We start from the raw sequence: 21,305 nt of genomic DNA on the forward strand, positions 1-21,305 counted from the left end.
TGCCCGTTTCTCTCGACTGTCTTCAGCTGACGTTTAAGAACCAGTAGCTATAACGCGAGGAGGACGTAAAACAGCCTTTCCCAGGGTCAAAACTTGTCGTGATTTCTTCCGAAAAAATTCCGTTCCGGTACCGGGAATCGAACCCGGGCCTCCTGGGTGAGAGCCAGGTATCCTAGCCACTAGACCACACCGGACGGGCACATTCTTCTCGGCGTTTACACCCGGTCCACTCGCTTTCCGTGTCGCACTTTCCCTGTTTGCGAGCACCTTTTCGCGCGCCCATGGCGAGGCGCGCATGTCAAAAGTCACAAGCCATTGCTTTATGCCTCGTTGTTACAGGGGTAGGAGGAAAAGCAAAGCTGTAAGTAGTAATATTTATTTACTTATTTCGCAAGTAAAGACCTGCTGCCTGTCATCATACAGCAGGTCATACATTGTGTGACTTTACACGTTATATCGTACGAAATTCAGTTTTATTACTAGTACTTTTTTCCTTGAAAATTTTACATAAGAACTGCAGGTAGTAATGACGGGAAGTAAACATTATCACGCTGAGTCGGTGAAGCCTTGTGGATAACAAAGTACAAAGTGTTTCGCTCCTTCGCAAACCCCAGAGGCGTCAATTTAGCTGTGGACGAAAGTAAATTAAATGCCCCGGGTGAGGATCGAACTCACGACCTTAAGATTATGAGACTTACGCGCTGCCTACTGCGCTACCGAGACAAGTGATCGCCACGTCTTCTGGAATCTCGGTAAGTACCAAATACCACTGGTAGAGAGTCTGCACTTCCTGGCTCATTTTTTTCTGTTGCTACACGTGCATTCCCGGCGCGACAGGCAACTTGCGATGCTAGGCCGACGCCAGTATGTACAATAGCACACAAGAGTCCAAACGAGCAGTCGTGCGCGCTGCATGTTTGGTTATTTCCACACGGAAATACCGCGGTTCATTCTTATGGCTCACGCAGTTCGAGTGCGAAAGACACGCAGCACCACTATCGGAGAAAAAACAAAATGATGCATCGGCCGGGAATCGAACCCGGGCCGCCCGCGTGGCAGGCGAGCATTCTACCACTGAACCACCGATGCTCAGCTTCCTGGTGCTTTCCGTGGCAGACGTCTGCGGGGAAAGTGGGACTGCCGTCCAGCGCCGTCGCATCCTCTCGAGAGAATGCTACAGACGCTGAATCCTGCACTGCACTGCTGCTTAAAAATGACGCCCGAACGCGATCGCCTAAGTACTCTTGTGGCGCACGCACGCGACGACTCTTGCCAAAGGACGCGAAATGTGCGTAGAGACGCTGTCTGGATGCGCTCGCCTACCACGTAATGCGCCTACAGCTACGACCACCTTGAGCCGCCGCCGACAGGCGGGAAGCAGACACAGCGCGGCGTGCGCGGGCGGAAACCGTGCGGTGGTGGTGTAATGGTCAGCATAGTTGCCTTCCAAGCAGTTGATCCGGGTTCGATTCCCGGCCACCGCAGCCGGCTTTTACTTTTGCGTATGAGTACTTTTGCCACGCGTCCTTCAATTAATGTTTCTTTCCCCATCTTACTCGCTGCAGGCCACCCTATAGCGTGTGCGTCGATTCCCCTTCAGTCTCGACTTGTCTCGACTTTGCTCAGCTGACGCGAGAGCTGACGCTCTCCAATCGGCCTATATAAAAAGGACAAGCACGCAAAACGACTGAGAGAGGTATGGCGAGGCGGGCGGGCACCACATTACTTATGCCTCAAGTAAATACCTGCTGCCTGTTATCATGTATTGTCTGATTTTACATGTTCTGTCAGACAAATTCAGTTTTATTACTAGTAGATTTTTTTTTTCTTTGTTGAAAATATTTCAACACGCTCCTTCATTTCACTGTGGCCGCACGGCGCGACCTGGCATACGGAGAGGCAAAATGTGGCGCCAGTGCCCTTGACCGAATAGCGCTGCAGCTCCGATACCGAAGAGGAAAGAGAAATACGAATTGAAACTATCGGCAGTGGCGTGTGTTCGCAGGCGGTCACCCGCCCAAGCACTGACAACGCCCAGCTTCGCGCAGTAGCGGTGATCGGACGAGAAACTGTGTGTTCACCGTGCTGTGACCAGTGAAGTGTTTTAGCGCGTCCCGACAAGTCGCGTTCTGGTCCCCTATCAGCTCCCACACAATGTGACGATTTCTTTGTCACCATACTTCCCCGCCGAAATCGGCGTTGCCTTTTTGAAAAAGTGAAATCGTAGTGGCCAGTGGGGGGATCGAACCCACGACCTTTGCGTTATTAGCACGACGCTCTAACCAACTGAGCTAACGGGCCTCGGTGCAGACAGTCTTCCATCGCTTCGCGGGAATTGCTCTGCGTATTGCCATGTAACATTTCTATGGTAGCAGTCCAACAGTGGACCAGCGTCTCTTCTCCCTTTATTCCGCTGCTCGTAGTAATTTCATTGCGTGCCCGTTTCTCTCGACTGTCATCAGCTGACGTTTAAGAACCAGTAGCTATAACGCGAGGAGGACGTAAAACAGCCTTTCCCAGGGTCAAAACTTGTCGTGATTTCTTCCGAAAAAATTCCGTTCCGGTACCGGGAATCGAACCCGGGCCTCCTGGGTGAGAGCCAGGTATCCTAGCCACTAGACCACACCGGACGGGCACATTCTTCTCGGCGTTTACACCCGGTCCACTCGCTTTCCGTGTCGCACTTTCCCTGTTTGCGAGCACCTTTTCGCGCGCCCATGGCGAGGCGCGCATGTCAAAAGTCACAAGCCATTGCTTTATGCCTCGTTGTTACAGGGGTAGGAGGAAAAGCAAAGCTGTAAGTAGTAATATTTATTTACTTATTTCGCAAGTAAAGACCTGCTGCCTGTCATCATACAGCAGGTCATACATTGTGTGACTTTACACGTTATATCGTACGAAATTCAGTTTTATTACTAGTACTTTTTTCCTTGAAAATTTTACATAAGAACTGCAGGTAGTAATGACGGGAAGTAAACATTATCACGCTGAGTCGGTGAAGCCTTGTGGATAACAAAGTACAAAGTGTTTCGCTCCTTCGCAAACCCCAGAGGCGTCAATTTAGCTGTGGACGAAAGTAAATTAAATGCCCCGGGTGAGGATCGAACTCACGACCTTAAGATTATGAGACTTACGCGCTGCCTACTGCGCTACCGAGACAAGTGATCGCCACGTCTTCTGGAATCTCGGTAAGTACGAAATACCACTGGTAGAGAGTCTGCACTTCCTGGCTCATTTTTTTCTGTTGCTACACGTGCATTCCCGGCGCGACAGGCAACTTGCGATGCTAGGCCGACGCCAGTATGTACAATAGCACACAAGAGTCCAAACGAGCAGTCGTGCGCGCTGCATGTTTGGTTATTTCCACACGGAAATACCGCGGTTCATTCTTATGGCTCACGCAGTTCGAGTGCGAAAGACACGCAGCACCACTATCGGAGAAAAAACAAAATGATGCATCGGCCGGGAATCGAACCCGGGCCGCCCGCGTGGCAGGCGAGCATTCTACCACTGAACCACCGATGCTCAGCTTCCTGGTGCTTTCCGTGGCAGACGTCTGCGAGGAAAGTGGGACTGCCGTCCAGCGCCGTCGCATCCTCTCGAGAGAATGCTACAGACGCTGAATCCTGCACTGCACTGCTGCTTAAAAATGACGCCCGAACGCGATCGCCTAAGTACTCTTGTGGCGCACGCACGCGACGACTCTTGCCAAAGGACGCGAAATGTGCGTAGAGACGCTGTCTGGATGCGCTCGCCTACCACGTAATGCGCCTACAGCTACGACCACCTTGAGCCGCCGCCGACAGGCGGGAAGCAGACACAGCGCGGCGTGCGCGGACGGAAACCGTGCGGTGGTGGTGTAATGGTCAGCATAGTTGCCTTCCAAGCAGTTGATCCGGGTTCGATTCCCGGCCACCGCAGCCGGCTTTTACTTTTGCGTATGAGTACTTTTGCCACGCGTCCTTCAATTAATGTTTCTTTCCCCATCTTACTCGCTGCAGGCCACCCTATAGCGTGTGCGTCGATTCCCCTTCAGTCTCGACTTGTCTCGACTTTGCTCAGCTGACGCGAGAGCTGACGCTCTCCAATCGGCCTATATAAAAAGGACAAGCACGCAAAACGACTGAGAGAGGTATGGCGAGGCGGGCGGGCACCACATTACTTATGCCTCAAGTAAATACCTGCTGCCTGTTATCATGTATTGTCTGATTTTACATGTTCTGTCAGACAAATTCAGTTTTATTACTAGTAGATTTTTTTTTTTCTTTGTTGAAAATATTTCAACACGCTCCTTCATTTCACTGTGGCCGCACGGCGCGACCTGGCATACGGAGAGGCAAAATGTGGCGCCAGTGCCCTTGACCGAATAGCGCTGCAGCTCCGATACCGAAGAGGAAAGAGAAATACGAATTGAAACTATCGGCAGTGGCGTGTGTTCGCAGGCGGTCACCCGCCCAAGCACTGACAACGCCCAGCTTCGCGCAGTAGCGGTGATCGGACGAGAAACTGTGTGTTCACCGTGCTGTGACCAGTGAAGTGTTTTAGCGCGTCCCGACAAGTCGCGTTCTGGTCCCCTATCAGCTCCCACACAATGTGACGATTTCTTTGTCACCATACTTCCCCGCCGAAATCGGCGTTGCCTTTTTGAAAAAGTGAAATCGTAGTGGCCAGTGGGGGGATCGAACCCACGACCTTTGCGTTATTAGCACGACGCTCTAACCAACTGAGCTAACGGGCCTCGGTGCAGACAGTCTTCCATCGCTTCGCGGGAATTGCTCTGCGTATTGCCATGTAACATTTCTATGGTAGCAGTCCAACAGTGGACCAGCGTCTCTTCTCCCTTTATTCCGCTGCTCGTAGTAATTTCATTGCGTGCCCGTTTCTCTCGACTGTCATCAGCTGACGTTTAAGAACCAGTAGCTATAACGCGAGGAGGACGTAAAACAGCCTTTCCCAGGGTCAAAACTTGTCGTGATTTCTTCCGAAAAAATTCCGTTCCGGTACCGGGAATCGAACCCGGGCCTCCTGGGTGAGAGCCAGGTATCCTAGCCACTAGACCACACCGGACGGGCACATTCTTCTCGGCGTTTACACCCGGTCCACTCGCTTTCCGTGTCGCACTTTCCCTGTTTGCGAGCACCTTTTCGCGCGCCCATGGCGAGGCGCGCATGTCAAAAGTCACAAGCCATTGCTTTATGCCTCGTTGTTACAGGGGTAGGAGGAAAAGCAAAGCTGTAAGTAGTAATATTTATTTACTTATTTCGCAAGTAAAGACCTGCTGCCTGTCATCATACAGCAGGTCATACATTGTGTGACTTTACACGTTATATCGTACGAAATTCAGTTTTATTACTAGTACTTTTTTCCTTGAAAATTTTACATAAGAACTGCAGGTAGTAATGACGGGAAGTAAACATTATCACGCTGAGTCGGTGAAGCCTTGTGGATAACAAAGTACAAAGTGTTTCGCTCCTTCGCAAACCCCAGAGGCGTCAATTTAGCTGTGGACGAAAGTAAATTAAATGCCCCGGGTGAGGATCGAACTCACGACCTTAAGATTATGAGACTTACGCGCTGCCTACTGCGCTACCGAGACAAGTGATCGCCACGTCTTCTGGAATCTCGGTAAGTACCAAATACCACTGGTAGAGAGTCTGCACTTCCTGGCTCATTTTTTTCTGTTGCTACACGTGCATTCCCGGCGCGACAGGCAACTTGCGATGCTAGGCCGACGCCAGTATGTACAATAGCACACAAGAGTCCAAACGAGCAGTCGTGCGCGCTGCATGTTTGGTTATTTCCACACGGAAATACCGCGGTTCATTCTTATGGCTCACGCAGTTCGAGTGCGAAAGACACGCAGCACCACTATCGGAGAAAAAACAAAATGATGCATCGGCCGGGAATCGAACCCGGGCCGCCCGCGTGGCAGGCGAGCATTCTACCACTGAACCACCGATGCTCAGCTTCCTGGTGCTTTCCGTGGCAGACGTCTGCGGGGAAAGTGGGACTGCCGTCCAGCGCCGTCGCATCCTCTCGAGAGAATGCTACAGACGCTGAATCCTGCACTGCACTGCTGCTTAAAAATGACGCCCGAACGCGATCGCCTAAGTACTCTTGTGGCGCACGCACGCGACGACTCTTGCCAAAGGACGCGAAATGTGCGTAGAGACGCTGTCTGGATGCGCTCGCCTACCACGTAATGCGCCTACAGCTACGACCACCTTGAGCCGCCGCCGACAGGCGGGAAGCAGACACAGCGCGGCGTGCGCGGACGGAAACCGTGCGGTGGTGGTGTAATGGTCAGCATAGTTGCCTTCCAAGCAGTTGATCCGGGTTCGATTCCCGGCCACCGCAGCCGGCTTTTACTTTTGCGTATGAGTACTTTTGCCACGCGTCCTTCAATTAATGTTTCTTTCCCCATCTTACTCGCTGCAGGCCACCCTATAGCGTGTGCGTCGATTCCCCTTCAGTCTCGACTTGTCTCGACTTTGCTCAGCTGACGCGAGAGCTGACGCTCTCCAATCGGCCTATATAAAAAGGACAAGCACGCAAAACGACTGAGAGAGGTATGGCGAGGCGGGCGGGCACCACATTACTTATGCCTCAAGTAAATACCTGCTGCCTGTTATCATGTATTGTCTGATTTTACATGTTCTGTCAGACAAATTCAGTTTTATTACTAGTAGATTTTTTTTTTCTTTGTTGAAAATATTTCAACACGCTCCTTCATTTCACTGTGGCCGCACGGCGCGACCTGGCATACGGAGAGGCAAAATGTGGCGCCAGTGCCCTTGACCGAATAGCGCTGCAGCTCCGATACCGAAGAGGAAAGAGAAATACGAATTGAAACTATCGGCAGTGGCGTGTGTTCGCAGGCGGTCACCCGCCCAAGCACTGACAACGCCCAGCTTCGCGCAGTAGCGGTGATCGGACGAGAAACTGTGTGTTCACCGTGCTGTGACCAGTGAAGTGTTTTAGCGCGTCCCGACAAGTCGCGTTCTGGTCCCCTATCAGCTCCCACACAATGTGACGATTTCTTTGTCACCATACTTCCCCGCCGAAATCGGCGTTGCCTTTTTGAAAAAGTGAAATCGTAGTGGCCAGTGGGGGGATCGAACCCACGACCTTTGCGTTATTAGCACGACGCTCTAACCAACTGAGCTAACGGGCCTCGGTGCAGACAGTCTTCCATCGCTTCGCGGGAATTGCTCTGCGTATTGCCATGTAACATTTCTATGGTAGCAGTCCAACAGTGGACCAGCGTCTCTTCTCCCTTTATTCCGCTGCTCGTAGTAATTTCATTGCGTGCCCGTTTCTCTCGACTGTCATCAGCTGACGTTTAAGAACCAGTAGCTATAACGCGAGGAGGACGTAAAACAGCCTTTCCCAGGGTCAAAACTTGTCGTGATTTCTTCCGAAAAAATTCCGTTCCGGTACCGGGAATCGAACCCGGGCCTCCTGGGTGAGAGCCAGGTATCCTAGCCACTAGACCACACCGGACGGGCACATTCTTCTCGGCGTTTACACCCGGTCCACTCGCTTTCCGTGTCGCACTTTCCCTGTTTGCGAGCACCTTTTCGCGCGCCCATGGCGAGGCGCGCATGTCAAAAGTCACAAGCCATTGCTTTATGCCTCGTTGTTACAGGGGTAGGAGGAAAAGCAAAGCTGTAAGTAGTAATATTTATTTACTTATTTCGCAAGTAAAGACCTGCTGCCTGTCATCATACAGCAGGTCATACATTGTGTGACTTTACACGTTATATCGTACGAAATTCAGTTTTATTACTAGTACTTTTTTCCTTGAAAATTTTACATAAGAACTGCAGGTAGTAATGACGGGAAGTAAACATTATCACGCTGAGTCGGTGAAGCCTTGTGGATAACAAAGTACAAAGTGTTTCGCTCCTTCGCAAACCCCAGAGGCGTCAATTTAGCTGTGGACGAAAGTAAATTAAATGCCCCGGGTGAGGATCGAACTCACGACCTTAAGATTATGAGACTTACGCGCTGCCTACTGCGCTACCGAGACAAGTGATCGCCACGTCTTCTGGAATCTCGGTAAGTACCAAATACCACTGGTAGAGAGTCTGCACTTCCTGGCTCATTTTTTTCTGTTGCTACACGTGCATTCCCGGCGCGACAGGCAACTTGCGATGCTAGGCCGACGCCAGTATGTACAATAGCACACAAGAGTCCAAACGAGCAGTCGTGCGCGCTGCATGTTTGGTTATTTCCACACGGAAATACCGCGGTTCATTCTTATGGCTCACGCAGTTCGAGTGCGAAAGACACGCAGCACCACTATCGGAGAAAAAACAAAATGATGCATCGGCCGGGAATCGAACCCGGGCCGCCCGCGTGGCAGGCGAGCATTCTACCACTGAACCACCGATGCTCAGCTTCCTGGTGCTTTCCGTGGCAGACGTCTGCGAGGAAAGTGGGACTGCCGTCCAGCGCCGTCGCATCCTCTCGAGAGAATGCTACAGACGCTGAATCCTGCACTGCACTGCTGCTTAAAAATGACGCCCGAACGCGATCGCCTAAGTACTCTTGTGGCGCACGCACGCGACGACTCTTGCCAAAGGACGCGAAATGTGCGTAGAGACGCTGTCTGGATGCGCTCGCCTACCACGTAATGCGCCTACAGCTACGACCACCTTGAGCCGCCGCCGACAGGCGGGAAGCAGACACAGCGCGGCGTGCGCGGACGGAAACCGTGCGGTGGTGGTGTAATGGTCAGCATAGTTGCCTTCCAAGCAGTTGATCCGGGTTCGATTCCCGGCCACCGCAGCCGGCTTTTACTTTTGCGTATGAGTACTTTTGCCACGCGTCCTTCAATTAATGTTTCTTTCCCCATCTTACTCGCTGCAGGCCACCCTATAGCGTGTGCGTCGATTCCCCTTCAGTCTCGACTTGTCTCGACTTTGCTCAGCTGACGCGAGAGCTGACGCTCTCCAATCGGCCTATATAAAAAGGACAAGCACGCAAAACGACTGAGAGAGGTATGGCGAGGCGGGCGGGCACCACATTACTTATGCCTCAAGTAAATACCTGCTGCCTGTTATCATGTATTGTCTGATTTTACATGTTCTGTCAGACAAATTCAGTTTTATTACTAGTAGATTTTTTTTTTCTTTGTTGAAAATATTTCAACACGCTCCTTCATTTCACTGTGGCCGCACGGCGCGACCTGGCATACGGAGAGGCAAAATGTGGCGCCAGTGCCCTTGACCGAATAGCGCTGCAGCTCCGATACCGAAGAGGAAAGAGAAATACGAATTGAAACTATCGGCAGTGGCGTGTGTTCGCAGGCGGTCACCCGCCCAAGCACTGACAACGCCCAGCTTCGCGCAGTAGCGGTGATCGGACGAGAAACTGTGTGTTCACCGTGCTGTGACCAGTGAAGTGTTTTAGCGCGTCCCGACAAGTCGCGTTCTGGTCCCCTATCAGCTCCCACACAATGTGACGATTTCTTTGTCACCATACTTCCCCGCCGAAATCGGCGTTGCCTTTTTGAAAAAGTGAAATCGTAGTGGCCAGTGGGGGGATCGAACCCACGACCTTTGCGTTATTAGCACGACGCTCTAACCAACTGAGCTAACGGGCCTCGGTGCAGACAGTCTTCCATCGCTTCGCGGGAATTGCTCTGCGTATTGCCATGTAACATTTCTATGGTAGCAGTCCAACAGTGGACCAGCGTCTCTTCTCCCTTTATTCCGCTGCTCGTAGTAATTTCATTGCGTGCCCGTTTCTCTCGACTGTCATCAGCTGACGTTTAAGAACCAGTAGCTATAACGCGAGGAGGACGTAAAACAGCCTTTCCCAGGGTCAAAACTTGTCGTGATTTCTTCCGAAAAAATTCCGTTCCGGTACCGGGAATCGAACCCGGGCCTCCTGGGTGAGAGCCAGGTATCCTAGCCACTAGACCACACCGGACGGGCACATTCTTCTCGGCGTTTACACCCGGTCCACTCGCTTTCCGTGTCGCACTTTCCCTGTTTGCGAGCACCTTTTCGCGCGCCCATGGCGAGGCGCGCATGTCAAAAGTCACAAGCCATTGCTTTATGCCTCGTTGTTACAGGGGTAGGAGGAAAAGCAAAGCTGTAAGTAGTAATATTTATTTACTTATTTCGCAAGTAAAGACCTGCTGCCTGTCATCATACAGCAGGTCATACATTGTGTGACTTTACACGTTATATCGTACGAAATTCAGTTTTATTACTAGTACTTTTTTCCTTGAAAATTTTACATAAGAACTGCAGGTAGTAATGACGGGAAGTAAACATTATCACGCTGAGTCGGTGAAGCCTTGTGGATAACAAAGTACAAAGTGTTTCGCTCCTTCGCAAACCCCAGAGGCGTCAATTTAGCTGTGGACGAAAGTAAATTAAATGCCCCGGGTGAGGATCGAACTCACGACCTTAAGATTATGAGACTTACGCGCTGCCTACTGCGCTACCGAGACAAGTGATCGCCACGTCTTCTGGAATCTCGGTAAGTACCAAATACCACTGGTAGAGAGTCTGCACTTCCTGGCTCATTTTTTTCTGTTGCTACACGTGCATTCCCGGCGCGACAGGCAACTTGCGATGCTAGGCCGACGCCAGTATGTACAATAGCACACAAGAGTCCAAACGAGCAGTCGTGCGCGCTGCATGTTTGGTTATTTCCACACGGAAATACCGCGGTTCATTCTTATGGCTCACGCAGTTCGAGTGCGAAAGACACGCAGCACCACTATCGGAGAAAAAACAAAATGATGCATCGGCCGGGAATCGAACCCGGGCCGCCTGCGTGGCAGGCGAGCATTCTACCACTGAACCACCGATGCTCAGCTTCCTGGTGCTTTCCGTGGCAGACGTCTGCGAGGAAAGTGGGACTGCCGTCCAGCGCCGTCGCATCCTCTCGAGAGAATGCTACAGACGCTGAATCCTGCACTGCACTGCTGCTTAAAAATGACGCCCGAACGCGATCGCCTAAGTACTCTTGTGGCGCACGCACGCGACGACTCTTGCCAAAGGACGCGAAATGTGCGTAGAGACGCTGTCTGGATGCGCTCGCCTACCACGTAATGCGCCTACAGCTACGACCACCTTGAGCCGCCGCCGACAGGCGGGAAGCAGACACAGCGCGGCGTGCGCGGACGGAAACCGTGCGGTGGTGGTGTAATGGTCAGCATAGTTGCCTTCCAAGCAGTTGATCCGGGTTCGATTCCCGGCCACCGCAGCCGGCTTTTACTTTTGCGTATGAGTACTTTTGCCACGCGTCCTTCAATTAATGTTTCTTTCCCCATCTTACTCGCTGCAGGCCACCCTATAGCGTGTGCGTCGATTCCCCTTCAGTCTCGACTTGTCTCGACTTTGCTCAGCTGACGCGAGAGCTGACGCTCTCCAATCGGCCTATATAAAAAGGACAAGCACGCAAAACGACTGAGAGAGGTATGGCGAGGCGGGCGGGCACCACATTACTTATGCCTCAAGTAAATACCTGCTGCCTGTTATCATGTATTGTCTGATTTTACATGTTCTGTCAGACAAATTCAGTTTTATTACTAGTAGATTTTTTTTTTCTTTGTTGAAAATATTTCAACACGCTCCTTCATTTCACTGTGGCCGCACGGCGCGACCTGGCATACGGAGAGGCAAAATGTGGCGCCAGTGCCCTTGACCGAATAGCGCTGCAGCTCCGATACCGAAGAGGAAAGAGAAATACGAATTGAAACTATCGGCAGTGGCGTGTGTTCGCAGGCGGTCACCCGCCCAAGCACTGACAACGCCCAGCTTCGCGCAGTAGCGGTGATCGGACGAGAAACTGTGTGTTCACCGTGCTGTGACCAGTGAAGTGTTTTAGCGCGTCCCGACAAGTCGCGTTCTGGTCCCCTATCAGCTCCCACACAATGTGACGATTTCTTTGTCACCATACTTCCCCGCCGAAATCGGCGTTGCCTTTTTGAAAAAGTGAAATCGTAGTGGCCAGTGGGGGGATCGAACCCACGACCTTTGCGTTATTAGCACGACGCTCTAACCAACTGAGCTAACGGGCCTCGGTGCAGACAGTCTTCCATCGCTTCGCGGGAATTGCTCTGCGTATTGCCATGTAACATTTCTATGGTAGCAGTCCAACAGTGGACCAGCGTCTCTTCTCCCTTTATTCCGCTGCTCGTAGTAATTTCATTGCGTGCCCGTTTCTCTCGACTGTCATCAGCTGACGTTTAAGAACCAGTAGCTATAACGCGAGGAGGACGTAAAACAGCCTTTCCCAGGGTCAAAACTTGTCGTGATTTCTTCCGAAAAAATTCCGTTCCGGTACCGGGAATCGAACCCGGGCCTCCTGGGTGAGAGCCAGGTATCCTAGCCACTAGACCACACCGGACGGGCACATTCTTCTCGGCGTTTACACCCGGTCCACTCGCTTTCCGTGTCGCACTTTCCCTGTTTGCGAGCACCTTTTCGCGCGCCCATGGCGAGGCGCGCATGTCAAAAGTCACAAGCCATTGCTTTATGCCTCGTTGTTACAGGGGTAGGAGGAAAAGCAAAGCTGTAAGTAGTAATATTTATTTACTTATTTCGCAAGTAAAGACCTGCTGCCTGTCATCATACAGCAGGTCATACATTGTGTGACTTTACACGTTATATCGTACGAAATTCAGTTTTATTACTAGTACTTTTTTCCTTGAAAATTTTACATAAGAACTGCAGGTAGTAATGACGGGAAGTAAACATTATCACGCTGAGTCGGTGAAGCCTTGTGGATAACAAAGTACAAAGTGTTTCGCTCCTTCGCAAACCCCAGAGGCGTCAATTTAGCTGTGGACGAAAGTAAATTAAATGCCCCGGGTGAGGATCGAACTCACGACCTTAAGATTATGAGACTTACGCGCTGCCTACTGCGCTACCGAGACAAGTGATCGCCACGTCTTCTGGAATCTCGGTAAGTACCAAATACCACTGGTAGAGAGTCTGCACTTCCTGGCTCATTTTTTTCTGTTGCTACACGTGCATTCCCGGCGCGACAGGCAACTTGCGATGCTAGGCCGACGCCAGTATGTACAATAGCACACAAGAGTCCAAACGAGCAGTCGTGCGCGCTGCATGTTTGGTTATTTCCACACGGAAATACCGCGGTTCATTCTTATGGCTCACGCAGTTCGAGTGCGAAAGACACGCAGCACCACTATCGGAGAAAAAACAAAATGATGCATCGGCCGGGAATCGAACCCGGGCCGCCCGCGTGGCAGGCGAGCATTCTACCACTGAACCACCGATGCTCAGCTTCCTGGTGCTTTCCGTGGCAGACGTCTGCGGGGAAAGTGGGACTGCCGTCCAGCGCCGTCGCATCCTCTCGAGAGAATGCTACAGACGCTGAATCCTGCACTGCACTGCTGCTTAAAAATGACGCCCGAACGCGATCGCCTAAGTACTCTTGTGGCGCACGCACGCGACGACTCTTGCCAAAGGACGCGAAATGTGCGTAGAGACGCTGTCTGGATGCGCTCGCCTACCACGTAATGCGCCTACAGCTACGACCACCTTGAGCCGCCGCCGACAGGCGGGAAGCAGACACAGCGCGGCGTGCGCGGGCGGAAACCGTGCGGTGGTGGTGTAATGGTCAGCATAGTTGCCTTCCAAGCAGTTGATCCGGGTTCGATTCCCGGCCACCGCAGCCGGCTTTTACTTTTGCGTATGAGTACTTTTGCCACGCGTCCTTCAATTAATGTTTCTTTCCCCATCTTACTCGCTGCAGGCCACCCTATAGCGTGTGCGTCGATTCCCCTTCAGTCTCGACTTGTCTCGACTTTGCTCAGCTGACGCGAGAGCTGACGCTCTCCAATCGGCCTATATAAAAAGGACAAGCACGCAAAACGACTGAGAGAGGTATGGCGAGGCGGGCGGGCACCACATTACTTATGCCTCAAGTAAATACCTGCTGCCTGTTATCATGTATTGTCTGATTTTACATGTTCTGTCAGACAAATTCAGTTTTATTACTAGTAGATTTTTTTTTTCTTTGTTGAAAATATTTCAACACGCTCCTTCATTTCACTGTGGCCGCACGGCGCGACCTGGCATACGGAGAGGCAAAATGTGGCGCCAGTGCCCTTGACCGAATAGCGCTGCAGCTCCGATACCGAAGAGGAAAGAGAAATACGAATTGAAACTATCGGCAGTGGCGTGTGTTCGCAGGCGGTCACCCGCCCAAGCACTGACAACGCCCAGCTTCGCGCAGTAGCGGTGATCGGACGAGAAACTGTGTGTTCACCGTGCTGTGACCAGTGAAGTGTTTTAGCGCGTCCCGACAAGTCGCGTTCTGGTCCCCTATCAGCTCCCACACAATGTGACGATTTCTTTGTCACCATACTTCCCCGCCGAAATCGGCGTTGCCTTTTTGAAAAAGTGAAATCGTAGTGGCCAGTGGGGGGATCGAACCCACGACCTTTGCGTTATTAGCACGACGCTCTAACCAACTGAGCTAACGGGCCTCGGTGCAGACAGTCTTCCATCGCTTCGCGGGAATTGCTCTGCGTATTGCCATGTAACATTTCTATGGTAGCAGTCCAACAGTGGACCAGCGTCTCTTCTCCCTTTATTCCGCTGCTCGTAGTAATTTCATTGCGTGCCCGTTTCTCTCGACTGTCTTCAGCTGACGTTTAAGAACCAGTAGCTATAACGCGAGGAGGACGTAAAACAGCCTTTCCCAGGGTCAAAACTTGTCGTGATTTCTTCCGAAAAAATTCCGTTCCGGTACCGGGAATCGAACCCGGGCCTCCTGGGTGAGAGCCAGGTATCCTAGCCACTAGACCACACCGGACGGGCACATTCTTCTCGGCGTTTACACCCGGTCCACTCGCTTTCCGTGTCGCACTTTCCCTGTTTGCGAGCACCTTTTCGCGCGCCCATGGCGAGGCGCGCATGTCAAAAGTCACAAGCCATTGCTTTATGCCTCGTTGTTACAGGGGTAGGAGGAAAAGCAAAGCTGTAAGTAGTAATATTTATTTACTTATTTCGCAAGTAAAGACCTGCTGCCTGTCATCATACAGCAGGTCATACATTGTGTGACTTTACACGTTATATCGTACGAAATTCAGTTTTATTACTAGTACTTTTTTCCTTGAAAATTTTACATAAGAACTGCAGGTAGTAATGACGGGAAGTAAACATTATCACGCTGAGTCGGTGAAGCCTTGTGGATAACAAAGTACAAAGTGTTTCGCTCCTTCGCAAACCCCAGAGGCGTCAATTTAGCTGTGGACGAAAGTAAATTAAATGCCCCGGGTGAGGATCGAACTCACGACCTTAAGATTATGAGACTTACGCGCTGCCTACTGCGCTACCGAGACAAGTGATCACCACGTCTTCTGGAATCTCGGTAAGTACCAAATACCACTGGTAGAGAGTCTGCACTTCCTGGCTCATTTTTTTCTGTTGCTACACGTGCATTCCCGGCGCGACAGGCAACTTGCGATGCTAGGCCGACGCCAGTATGTACAATAGCACACAAGAGTCCAAACGAGCAGTCGTGCGCGCTGCATGTTTGGTTATTTCCACACGGAAATACCGCGGTTCATTCTTATGGCTCACGCAGTTCGAGTGCGAAAGACACGCAGCACCACTATCGGAGAAAAAACAAAATGATGCATCGGCCGGGAATCGAACCCGGGCCGCCCGCGTGGCAGGCGAGCATTCTACCACTGAACCACCGATGCTCAGCTTCCGGGTGCTTTCCGTGGCAGACGTCTGCGGGGAAAGTGGGACTGCCGTCCAGCGCCGTCGCATCCTCTCGAGAGAATGCTACAGACGCTGAATCCTGCACTGCACTGCTGCTTAAAAATGACGCCCGAACGCGATCGCCTAAGTACTCTTGTGGCGCACGCACGCGACGACTCTTGCCAAAGGACGCGAAATGTGCGTAGAGACGCTGTCTGGATGCGCTCGCCTACCACGTAATGCGCCTACAGCTACGACCACCTTGAGCCGCCGCCGACAGGCGGGAAGCAGACACAGCGCGGCGTGCGCGGACGGAAACCGTGCGGTGGTGGTGTAATGGTCAGCATAGTTGCCTTCCAAGCAGTTGATCCGGGTTCGATTCCCGGCCACCGCAGCCGGCTTTTACTTTTGCGTATGAGTACTTTTGCCACGCGTCCTTCAATTAATGTTTCTTTCCCCATCTTACTCGCTGCAGGCCACCCTATAGCGTGTGCGTCGATTCCCCTTCAGTCTCGACTTGTCTCGACTTTGCTCAGCTGACGCGAGAGCTGACGCTCTCCAATCGGCCTATATAAAAAGGACAAGCACGCAAAACGACTGAGAGAGGTATGGCGAGGCGGGCGGGCACCACATTACTTATGCCTCAAGTAAATACCTGCTGCCTGTTATCATGTATTGTCTGATTTTACATGTTCTGTCAGACAAATTCAGTTTTATTACTAGTAGATTTTTTTTTTCTTTGTTGAAAATATTTCAACACGCTCCTTCATTTCACTGTGGCCGCACGGCGCGACCTGGCATACGGAGAGGCAAAATGTGGCGCCAGTGCCCTTGACCGAATAGCGCTGCAGCTCCGATACCGAAGAGGAAAGAGAAATACGAATTGAAACTATCGGCAGTGGCGTGTGTTCGCAGGCGGTCACCCGCCCAAGCACTGACAACGCCCAGCTTCGCGCAGTAGCGGTGATCGGACGAGAAACTGTGTGTTCACCGTGCTGTGACCAGTGAAGTGTTTTAGCGCGTCCCGACAAGTCGCGTTCTGGTCCCCTATCAGCTCCCACACAATGTGACGATTTCTTTGTCACCATACTTCCCCGCCGAAATCGGCGTTGCCTTTTTGAAAAAGTGAAATCGTAGTGGCCAGTGGGGGGATCGAACCCACGACCTTTGCGTTATTAGCACGACGCTCTAACCAACTGAGCTAACGGGCCTCGGTGCAGACAGTCTTCCATCGCTTCGCGGGAATTGCTCTGCGTATTGCCATGTAACATTTCTATGGTAGCAGTCCAACAGTGGACCAGCGTCTCTTCTCCCTTTATTCCGCTGCTCGTAGTAATTTCATTGCGTGCCCGTTTCTCTCGACTGTCTTCAGCTGACGTTTAAGAACCAGTAGCTATAACGCGAGGAGGACGTAAAACAGCCTTTCCCAGGGTCAAAACTTGTCGTGATTTCTTCCGAAAAAATTCCGTTCCGGTACCGGGAATCGAACCCGGGCCTCCTGGGTGAGAGCCAGGTATCCTAGCCACTAGACCACACCGGACGGGCACATTCTTCTCGGCGTTTACACCCGGTCCACTCGCTTTCCGTGTCGCACTTTCCCTGTTTGCGAGCACCTTTTCGCGCGCCCATGGCGAGGCGCGCATGTCAAAAGTCACAAGCCATTGCTTTATGCCTCGTTGTTACAGGGGTAGGAGGAAAAGCAAAGCTGTAAGTAGTAATATTTATTTACTTATTTCGCAAGTAAAGACCTGCTGCCTGTCATCATACAGCAGGTCATACATTGTGTGACTTTACACGTTATATCGTACGAAATTCAGTTTTATTACTAGTACTTTTTTCCTTGAAAATTTTACATAAGAACTGCAGGTAGTAATGACGGGAAGTAAACATTATCACGCTGAGTCGGTGAAGCCTTGTGGATAACAAAGTACAAAGTGTTTCGCTCCTTCGCAAACCCCAGAGGCGTCAATTTAGCTGTGGACGAAAGTAAATTAAATGCCCCGGGTGAGGATCGAACTCACGACCTTAAGATTATGAGACTTACGCGCTGCCTACTGCGCTACCGAGACAAGTGATCGCCACGTCTTCTGGAATCTCGGTAAGTACCAAATACCACTGGTAGAGAGTCTGCACTTCCTGGCTCATTTTTTTCTGTTGCTACACGTGCATTCCCGGCGCGACAGGCAACTTGCGATGCTAGGCCGACGCCAGTATGTACAATAGCACACAAGAGTCCAAACGAGCAGTCGTGCGCGCTGCATGTTTGGTTATTTCCACACGGAAATACCGCGGTTCATTCTTATGGCTCACGCAGTTCGAGTGCGAAAGACACGCAGCACCACTATCGGAGAAAAAACAAAATGATGCATCGGCCGGGAATCGAACCCGGGCCGCCCGCGTGGCAGGCGAGCATTCTACCACTGAACCACCGATGCTCAGCTTCCGGGTGCTTTCCGTGGCAGACGTCTGCGGGGAAAGTGGGACTGCCGTCCAGCGCCGTCGCATCCTCTCGAGAGAATGCTACAGACGCTGAATCCTGCACTGCACTGCTGCTTAAAAATGACGCCCGAACGCGATCGCCTAAGTACTCTTGTGGCGCACGCACGCGACGACTCTTGCCAAAGGACGCGAAATGTGCGTAGAGACGCTGTCTGGATGCGCTCGCCTACCACGTAATGCGCCTACAGCTACGACCACCTTGAGCCGCCGCCGACAGGCGGGAAGCAGACACAGCGCGGCGTGCGCGGACGGAAACCGTGCGGTGGTGGTGTAATGGTCAGCATAGTTGCCTTCCAAGCAGTTGATCCGGGTTCGATTCCCGGCCACCGCAGCCGGCTTTTACTTTTGCGTATGAGTACTTTTGCCACGCGTCCTTCAATTAATGTTTCTTTCCCCATCTTACTCGCTGCAGGCCACCCTATAGCGTGTGCGTCGATTCCCCTTCAGTCTCGACTTGTCTCGACTTTGCTCAGCTGACGCGAGAGCTGACGCTCTCCAATCGGCCTATATAAAAAGGACAAGCACGCAAAACGACTGAGAGAGGTATGGCGAGGCGGGCGGGCACCACATTACTTATGCCTCAAGTAAATACCTGCTGCCTGTTATCATGTATTGTCTGATTTTACATGTTCTGTCAGACAAATTCAGTTTTATTACTAGTAGATTTTTTTTTTCTTTGTTGAAAATATTTCAACACGCTCCTTCATTTCACTGTGGCCGCACGGCGCGACCTGGCATACGGAGAGGCAAAATGTGGCGCCAGTGCCCTTGACCGAATAGCGCTGCAGCTCCGATACCGAAGAGGAAAGAGAAATACGAATTGAAACTATCGGCAGTGGCGTGTGTTCGCAGGCGGTCACCCGCCCAAGCACTGACAACGCCCAGCTTCGCGCAGTAGCGGTGATCGGACGAGAAACTGTGTGTTCACCGTGCTGTGACCAGTGAAGTGTTTTAGCGCGTCCCGACAAGTCGCGTTCTGGTCCCCTATCAGCTCCCACACAATGTGACGATTTCTTTGTCACCATACTTCCCCGCCGAAATCGGCGTTGCCTTTTTGAAAAAGTGAAATCGTAGTGGCCAGTGGGGGGATCGAACCCACGACCTTTGCGTTATTAGCACGACGCTCTAACCAACTGAGCTAACGGGCCTCGGTGCAGACAGTCTTCCATCGCTTCGCGGGAATTGCTCTGCGTATTGCCATGTAACATTTCTATGGTAGCAGTCCAACAGTGGACCAGCGTCTCTTCTCCCTTTATTCCGCTGCTCGTAGTAATTTCATTGCGTGCCCGTTTCTCTCGACTGTCTTCAGCTGACGTTTAAGAACCAGTAGCTATAACGCGAGGAGGACGTAAAACAGCCTTTCCCAGGGTCAAAACTTGTCGTGATTTCTTCCGAAAAAATTCCGTTCCGGTACCGGGAATCGAACCCGGGCCTCCTGGGTGAGAGCCAGGTATCCTAGCCACTAGACCACACCGGACGGGCACATTCTTCTCGGCGTTTACACCCGGTCCACTCGCTTTCCGTGTCGCACTTTCCCTGTTTGCGAGCACCTTTTCGCGCGCCCATGGCGAGGCGCGCATGTCAAAAGTCACAAGCCATTGCTTTATGCCTCGTTGTTACAGGGGTAGGAGGAAAAGCAAAGCTGTAAGTAGTAATATTTATTTACTTATTTCGCAAGTAAAGACCTGCTGCCTGTCATCATACAGCAGGTCATACATTGTGTGACTTTACACGTTATATCGTACGAAATTCAGTTTTATTACTAGTACTTTTTTCCTTGAAAATTTTACATAAGAACTGCAGGTAGTAATGACGGGAAGTAAACATTATCACGCTGAGTCGGTGAAGCCTTGTGGATAACAAAGTACAAAGTGTTTCGCTCCTTCGCAAACCCCAGAGGCGTCAATTTAGCTGTGGACGAAAGTAAATTAAATGCCCCGGGTGAGGATCGAACTCACGACCTTAAGATTATGAGACTTACGCGCTGCCTACTGCGCTACCGAGACAAGTGATCGCCACGTCTTCTGGAATCTCGGTAAGTACCAAATACCACTGGTAGAGAGTCTGCACTTCCTGGCTCATTTTTTTCTGTTGCTACACGTGCATTCCCGGCGCGACAGGCAACTTGCGATGCTAGGCCGACGCCAGTATGTACAATAGCACACAAGAGTCCAAACGAGCAGTCGTGCGCGCTGCATGTTTGGTTATTTCCACACGGAAATACCGCGGTTCATTCTTATGGCTCACGCAGTTCGAGTGCGAAAGACACGCAGCACCACTATCGGAGAAAAAACAAAATGATGCATCGGCCGGGAATCGAACCCGGGCCGCCCGCGTGGCAGGCGAGCATTCTACCACTGAACCACCGATGCTCAGCTTCCTGGTGCTTTCCGTGGCAGACGTCTGCGGGGAAAGTGGGACTGCCGTCCAGCGCCGTCGCATCCTCTCGAGAGAATGCTACAGACGCTGAATCCTGCACTGCACTGCTGCTTAAAAATGACGCCCGAACGCGATCGCCTAAGTACTCTTGTGGCGCACGCACGCGACGACTCTTGCCAAAGGACGCGAAATGTGCGTAGAGACGCTGTCTGGATGCGCTCGCCTACCACGTAATGCGCCTACAGCTACGACCACCTTGAGCCGCCGCCGACAGGCGGGAAGCAGACACAGCGCGGCGTGCGCGGACGGAAACCGTGCGGTGGTGGTGTAATGGTCAGCATAGTTGCCTTCCAAGCAGTTGATCCGGGTTCGATTCCCGGCCACCGCAGCCGGCTTTTACTTTTGCGTATGAGTACTTTTGCCACGCGTCCTTCAATTAATGTTTCTTTCCCCATCTTACTCGCTGCAGGCCACCCTATAGCGTGTGCGTCGATTCCCCTTCAGTCTCGACTTGTCTCGACTTTGCTCAGCTGACGCGAGAGCTGACGCTCTCCAATCGGCCTATATAAAAAGGACAAGCACGCAAAACGACTGAGAGAGGTATGGCGAGGCGGGCGGGCACCACATTACTTATGCCTCAAGTAAATACCTGCTGCCTGTTATCATGTATTGTCTGATTTTACATGTTCTGTCAGACAAATTCAGTTTTATTACTAGTAG

General features: G+C 51.7%; 44 non-coding genes across 44 annotated transcripts; 9 read left to right on the forward strand and 35 right to left on the reverse strand.

The window, feature by feature from the left end:
- Positions 1-122: 122 nt before the first annotated feature.
- Positions 123-194, reverse strand: Trnae-cuc (transfer RNA glutamic acid (anticodon CUC)). Its single transcript has one exon. It is a non-coding gene; the product is annotated as a tRNA-Glu (tRNA).
- Positions 195-650: 456 nt separating this feature from the next.
- Positions 651-723, reverse strand: Trnam-cau (transfer RNA methionine (anticodon CAU)). Its single transcript has one exon. It is a non-coding gene; the product is annotated as a tRNA-Met (tRNA).
- A 295-nt stretch (positions 724-1,018) lies between these two features.
- Positions 1,019-1,089, reverse strand: Trnag-gcc (transfer RNA glycine (anticodon GCC)). Its single transcript has one exon. It is a non-coding gene; the product is annotated as a tRNA-Gly (tRNA).
- A 323-nt stretch (positions 1,090-1,412) lies between these two features.
- Trnag-ucc (transfer RNA glycine (anticodon UCC)) lies at positions 1,413-1,484 on the forward strand. Its single transcript has one exon. It is a non-coding gene; the product is annotated as a tRNA-Gly (tRNA).
- Positions 1,485-2,227: 743 nt separating this feature from the next.
- On the reverse strand, positions 2,228-2,301 carry Trnai-aau (transfer RNA isoleucine (anticodon AAU)). Its single transcript has one exon. It is a non-coding gene; the product is annotated as a tRNA-Ile (tRNA).
- A 257-nt stretch (positions 2,302-2,558) lies between these two features.
- On the reverse strand, positions 2,559-2,630 carry Trnae-cuc (transfer RNA glutamic acid (anticodon CUC)). The gene has a single exon. It is a non-coding gene; the product is annotated as a tRNA-Glu (tRNA).
- Positions 2,631-3,086: 456 nt separating this feature from the next.
- On the reverse strand, positions 3,087-3,159 carry Trnam-cau (transfer RNA methionine (anticodon CAU)). The gene has a single exon. It is a non-coding gene; the product is annotated as a tRNA-Met (tRNA).
- A 295-nt stretch (positions 3,160-3,454) lies between these two features.
- Positions 3,455-3,525, reverse strand: Trnag-gcc (transfer RNA glycine (anticodon GCC)). The gene has a single exon. It is a non-coding gene; the product is annotated as a tRNA-Gly (tRNA).
- A 323-nt stretch (positions 3,526-3,848) lies between these two features.
- Trnag-ucc (transfer RNA glycine (anticodon UCC)) lies at positions 3,849-3,920 on the forward strand. The gene has a single exon. It is a non-coding gene; the product is annotated as a tRNA-Gly (tRNA).
- Positions 3,921-4,664: 744 nt separating this feature from the next.
- On the reverse strand, positions 4,665-4,738 carry Trnai-aau (transfer RNA isoleucine (anticodon AAU)). Its single transcript has one exon. It is a non-coding gene; the product is annotated as a tRNA-Ile (tRNA).
- A 257-nt stretch (positions 4,739-4,995) lies between these two features.
- On the reverse strand, positions 4,996-5,067 carry Trnae-cuc (transfer RNA glutamic acid (anticodon CUC)). The gene has a single exon. It is a non-coding gene; the product is annotated as a tRNA-Glu (tRNA).
- A 456-nt stretch (positions 5,068-5,523) lies between these two features.
- Trnam-cau (transfer RNA methionine (anticodon CAU)) lies at positions 5,524-5,596 on the reverse strand. Its single transcript has one exon. It is a non-coding gene; the product is annotated as a tRNA-Met (tRNA).
- Positions 5,597-5,891: 295 nt separating this feature from the next.
- Trnag-gcc (transfer RNA glycine (anticodon GCC)) lies at positions 5,892-5,962 on the reverse strand. Its single transcript has one exon. It is a non-coding gene; the product is annotated as a tRNA-Gly (tRNA).
- Positions 5,963-6,285: 323 nt separating this feature from the next.
- On the forward strand, positions 6,286-6,357 carry Trnag-ucc (transfer RNA glycine (anticodon UCC)). Its single transcript has one exon. It is a non-coding gene; the product is annotated as a tRNA-Gly (tRNA).
- Positions 6,358-7,100: 743 nt separating this feature from the next.
- Positions 7,101-7,174, reverse strand: Trnai-aau (transfer RNA isoleucine (anticodon AAU)). Its single transcript has one exon. It is a non-coding gene; the product is annotated as a tRNA-Ile (tRNA).
- Positions 7,175-7,431: 257 nt separating this feature from the next.
- Positions 7,432-7,503, reverse strand: Trnae-cuc (transfer RNA glutamic acid (anticodon CUC)). The gene has a single exon. It is a non-coding gene; the product is annotated as a tRNA-Glu (tRNA).
- A 456-nt stretch (positions 7,504-7,959) lies between these two features.
- On the reverse strand, positions 7,960-8,032 carry Trnam-cau (transfer RNA methionine (anticodon CAU)). The gene has a single exon. It is a non-coding gene; the product is annotated as a tRNA-Met (tRNA).
- A 295-nt stretch (positions 8,033-8,327) lies between these two features.
- Positions 8,328-8,398, reverse strand: Trnag-gcc (transfer RNA glycine (anticodon GCC)). The gene has a single exon. It is a non-coding gene; the product is annotated as a tRNA-Gly (tRNA).
- A 323-nt stretch (positions 8,399-8,721) lies between these two features.
- Trnag-ucc (transfer RNA glycine (anticodon UCC)) lies at positions 8,722-8,793 on the forward strand. Its single transcript has one exon. It is a non-coding gene; the product is annotated as a tRNA-Gly (tRNA).
- Positions 8,794-9,536: 743 nt separating this feature from the next.
- On the reverse strand, positions 9,537-9,610 carry Trnai-aau (transfer RNA isoleucine (anticodon AAU)). Its single transcript has one exon. It is a non-coding gene; the product is annotated as a tRNA-Ile (tRNA).
- Positions 9,611-9,867: 257 nt separating this feature from the next.
- On the reverse strand, positions 9,868-9,939 carry Trnae-cuc (transfer RNA glutamic acid (anticodon CUC)). The gene has a single exon. It is a non-coding gene; the product is annotated as a tRNA-Glu (tRNA).
- A 456-nt stretch (positions 9,940-10,395) lies between these two features.
- On the reverse strand, positions 10,396-10,468 carry Trnam-cau (transfer RNA methionine (anticodon CAU)). The gene has a single exon. It is a non-coding gene; the product is annotated as a tRNA-Met (tRNA).
- Positions 10,469-10,763: 295 nt separating this feature from the next.
- Trnag-gcc (transfer RNA glycine (anticodon GCC)) lies at positions 10,764-10,834 on the reverse strand. Its single transcript has one exon. It is a non-coding gene; the product is annotated as a tRNA-Gly (tRNA).
- Positions 10,835-11,157: 323 nt separating this feature from the next.
- Trnag-ucc (transfer RNA glycine (anticodon UCC)) lies at positions 11,158-11,229 on the forward strand. Its single transcript has one exon. It is a non-coding gene; the product is annotated as a tRNA-Gly (tRNA).
- A 743-nt stretch (positions 11,230-11,972) lies between these two features.
- Trnai-aau (transfer RNA isoleucine (anticodon AAU)) lies at positions 11,973-12,046 on the reverse strand. Its single transcript has one exon. It is a non-coding gene; the product is annotated as a tRNA-Ile (tRNA).
- Positions 12,047-12,303: 257 nt separating this feature from the next.
- Positions 12,304-12,375, reverse strand: Trnae-cuc (transfer RNA glutamic acid (anticodon CUC)). Its single transcript has one exon. It is a non-coding gene; the product is annotated as a tRNA-Glu (tRNA).
- Positions 12,376-12,831: 456 nt separating this feature from the next.
- On the reverse strand, positions 12,832-12,904 carry Trnam-cau (transfer RNA methionine (anticodon CAU)). The gene has a single exon. It is a non-coding gene; the product is annotated as a tRNA-Met (tRNA).
- A 295-nt stretch (positions 12,905-13,199) lies between these two features.
- Positions 13,200-13,270, reverse strand: Trnag-gcc (transfer RNA glycine (anticodon GCC)). Its single transcript has one exon. It is a non-coding gene; the product is annotated as a tRNA-Gly (tRNA).
- A 323-nt stretch (positions 13,271-13,593) lies between these two features.
- On the forward strand, positions 13,594-13,665 carry Trnag-ucc (transfer RNA glycine (anticodon UCC)). The gene has a single exon. It is a non-coding gene; the product is annotated as a tRNA-Gly (tRNA).
- Positions 13,666-14,408: 743 nt separating this feature from the next.
- Positions 14,409-14,482, reverse strand: Trnai-aau (transfer RNA isoleucine (anticodon AAU)). The gene has a single exon. It is a non-coding gene; the product is annotated as a tRNA-Ile (tRNA).
- A 257-nt stretch (positions 14,483-14,739) lies between these two features.
- On the reverse strand, positions 14,740-14,811 carry Trnae-cuc (transfer RNA glutamic acid (anticodon CUC)). The gene has a single exon. It is a non-coding gene; the product is annotated as a tRNA-Glu (tRNA).
- A 456-nt stretch (positions 14,812-15,267) lies between these two features.
- Trnam-cau (transfer RNA methionine (anticodon CAU)) lies at positions 15,268-15,340 on the reverse strand. Its single transcript has one exon. It is a non-coding gene; the product is annotated as a tRNA-Met (tRNA).
- Positions 15,341-15,635: 295 nt separating this feature from the next.
- Positions 15,636-15,706, reverse strand: Trnag-gcc (transfer RNA glycine (anticodon GCC)). The gene has a single exon. It is a non-coding gene; the product is annotated as a tRNA-Gly (tRNA).
- A 323-nt stretch (positions 15,707-16,029) lies between these two features.
- On the forward strand, positions 16,030-16,101 carry Trnag-ucc (transfer RNA glycine (anticodon UCC)). The gene has a single exon. It is a non-coding gene; the product is annotated as a tRNA-Gly (tRNA).
- Positions 16,102-16,844: 743 nt separating this feature from the next.
- Trnai-aau (transfer RNA isoleucine (anticodon AAU)) lies at positions 16,845-16,918 on the reverse strand. The gene has a single exon. It is a non-coding gene; the product is annotated as a tRNA-Ile (tRNA).
- A 257-nt stretch (positions 16,919-17,175) lies between these two features.
- Trnae-cuc (transfer RNA glutamic acid (anticodon CUC)) lies at positions 17,176-17,247 on the reverse strand. Its single transcript has one exon. It is a non-coding gene; the product is annotated as a tRNA-Glu (tRNA).
- A 456-nt stretch (positions 17,248-17,703) lies between these two features.
- Trnam-cau (transfer RNA methionine (anticodon CAU)) lies at positions 17,704-17,776 on the reverse strand. Its single transcript has one exon. It is a non-coding gene; the product is annotated as a tRNA-Met (tRNA).
- A 295-nt stretch (positions 17,777-18,071) lies between these two features.
- Positions 18,072-18,142, reverse strand: Trnag-gcc (transfer RNA glycine (anticodon GCC)). The gene has a single exon. It is a non-coding gene; the product is annotated as a tRNA-Gly (tRNA).
- A 323-nt stretch (positions 18,143-18,465) lies between these two features.
- Positions 18,466-18,537, forward strand: Trnag-ucc (transfer RNA glycine (anticodon UCC)). The gene has a single exon. It is a non-coding gene; the product is annotated as a tRNA-Gly (tRNA).
- Positions 18,538-19,280: 743 nt separating this feature from the next.
- Trnai-aau (transfer RNA isoleucine (anticodon AAU)) lies at positions 19,281-19,354 on the reverse strand. Its single transcript has one exon. It is a non-coding gene; the product is annotated as a tRNA-Ile (tRNA).
- Positions 19,355-19,611: 257 nt separating this feature from the next.
- Trnae-cuc (transfer RNA glutamic acid (anticodon CUC)) lies at positions 19,612-19,683 on the reverse strand. Its single transcript has one exon. It is a non-coding gene; the product is annotated as a tRNA-Glu (tRNA).
- A 456-nt stretch (positions 19,684-20,139) lies between these two features.
- Trnam-cau (transfer RNA methionine (anticodon CAU)) lies at positions 20,140-20,212 on the reverse strand. The gene has a single exon. It is a non-coding gene; the product is annotated as a tRNA-Met (tRNA).
- A 295-nt stretch (positions 20,213-20,507) lies between these two features.
- On the reverse strand, positions 20,508-20,578 carry Trnag-gcc (transfer RNA glycine (anticodon GCC)). The gene has a single exon. It is a non-coding gene; the product is annotated as a tRNA-Gly (tRNA).
- A 323-nt stretch (positions 20,579-20,901) lies between these two features.
- Trnag-ucc (transfer RNA glycine (anticodon UCC)) lies at positions 20,902-20,973 on the forward strand. The gene has a single exon. It is a non-coding gene; the product is annotated as a tRNA-Gly (tRNA).
- The last annotated feature ends 332 nt before the right edge of the window (positions 20,974-21,305 follow it).

Source organism: Schistocerca cancellata, unplaced genomic scaffold, assembly GCF_023864275.1.
Source record: "Schistocerca cancellata isolate TAMUIC-IGC-003103 unplaced genomic scaffold, iqSchCanc2.1 HiC_scaffold_322, whole genome shotgun sequence".
Classification (NCBI taxonomy): Eukaryota; Metazoa; Arthropoda; class Insecta; order Orthoptera; family Acrididae; genus Schistocerca; species Schistocerca cancellata.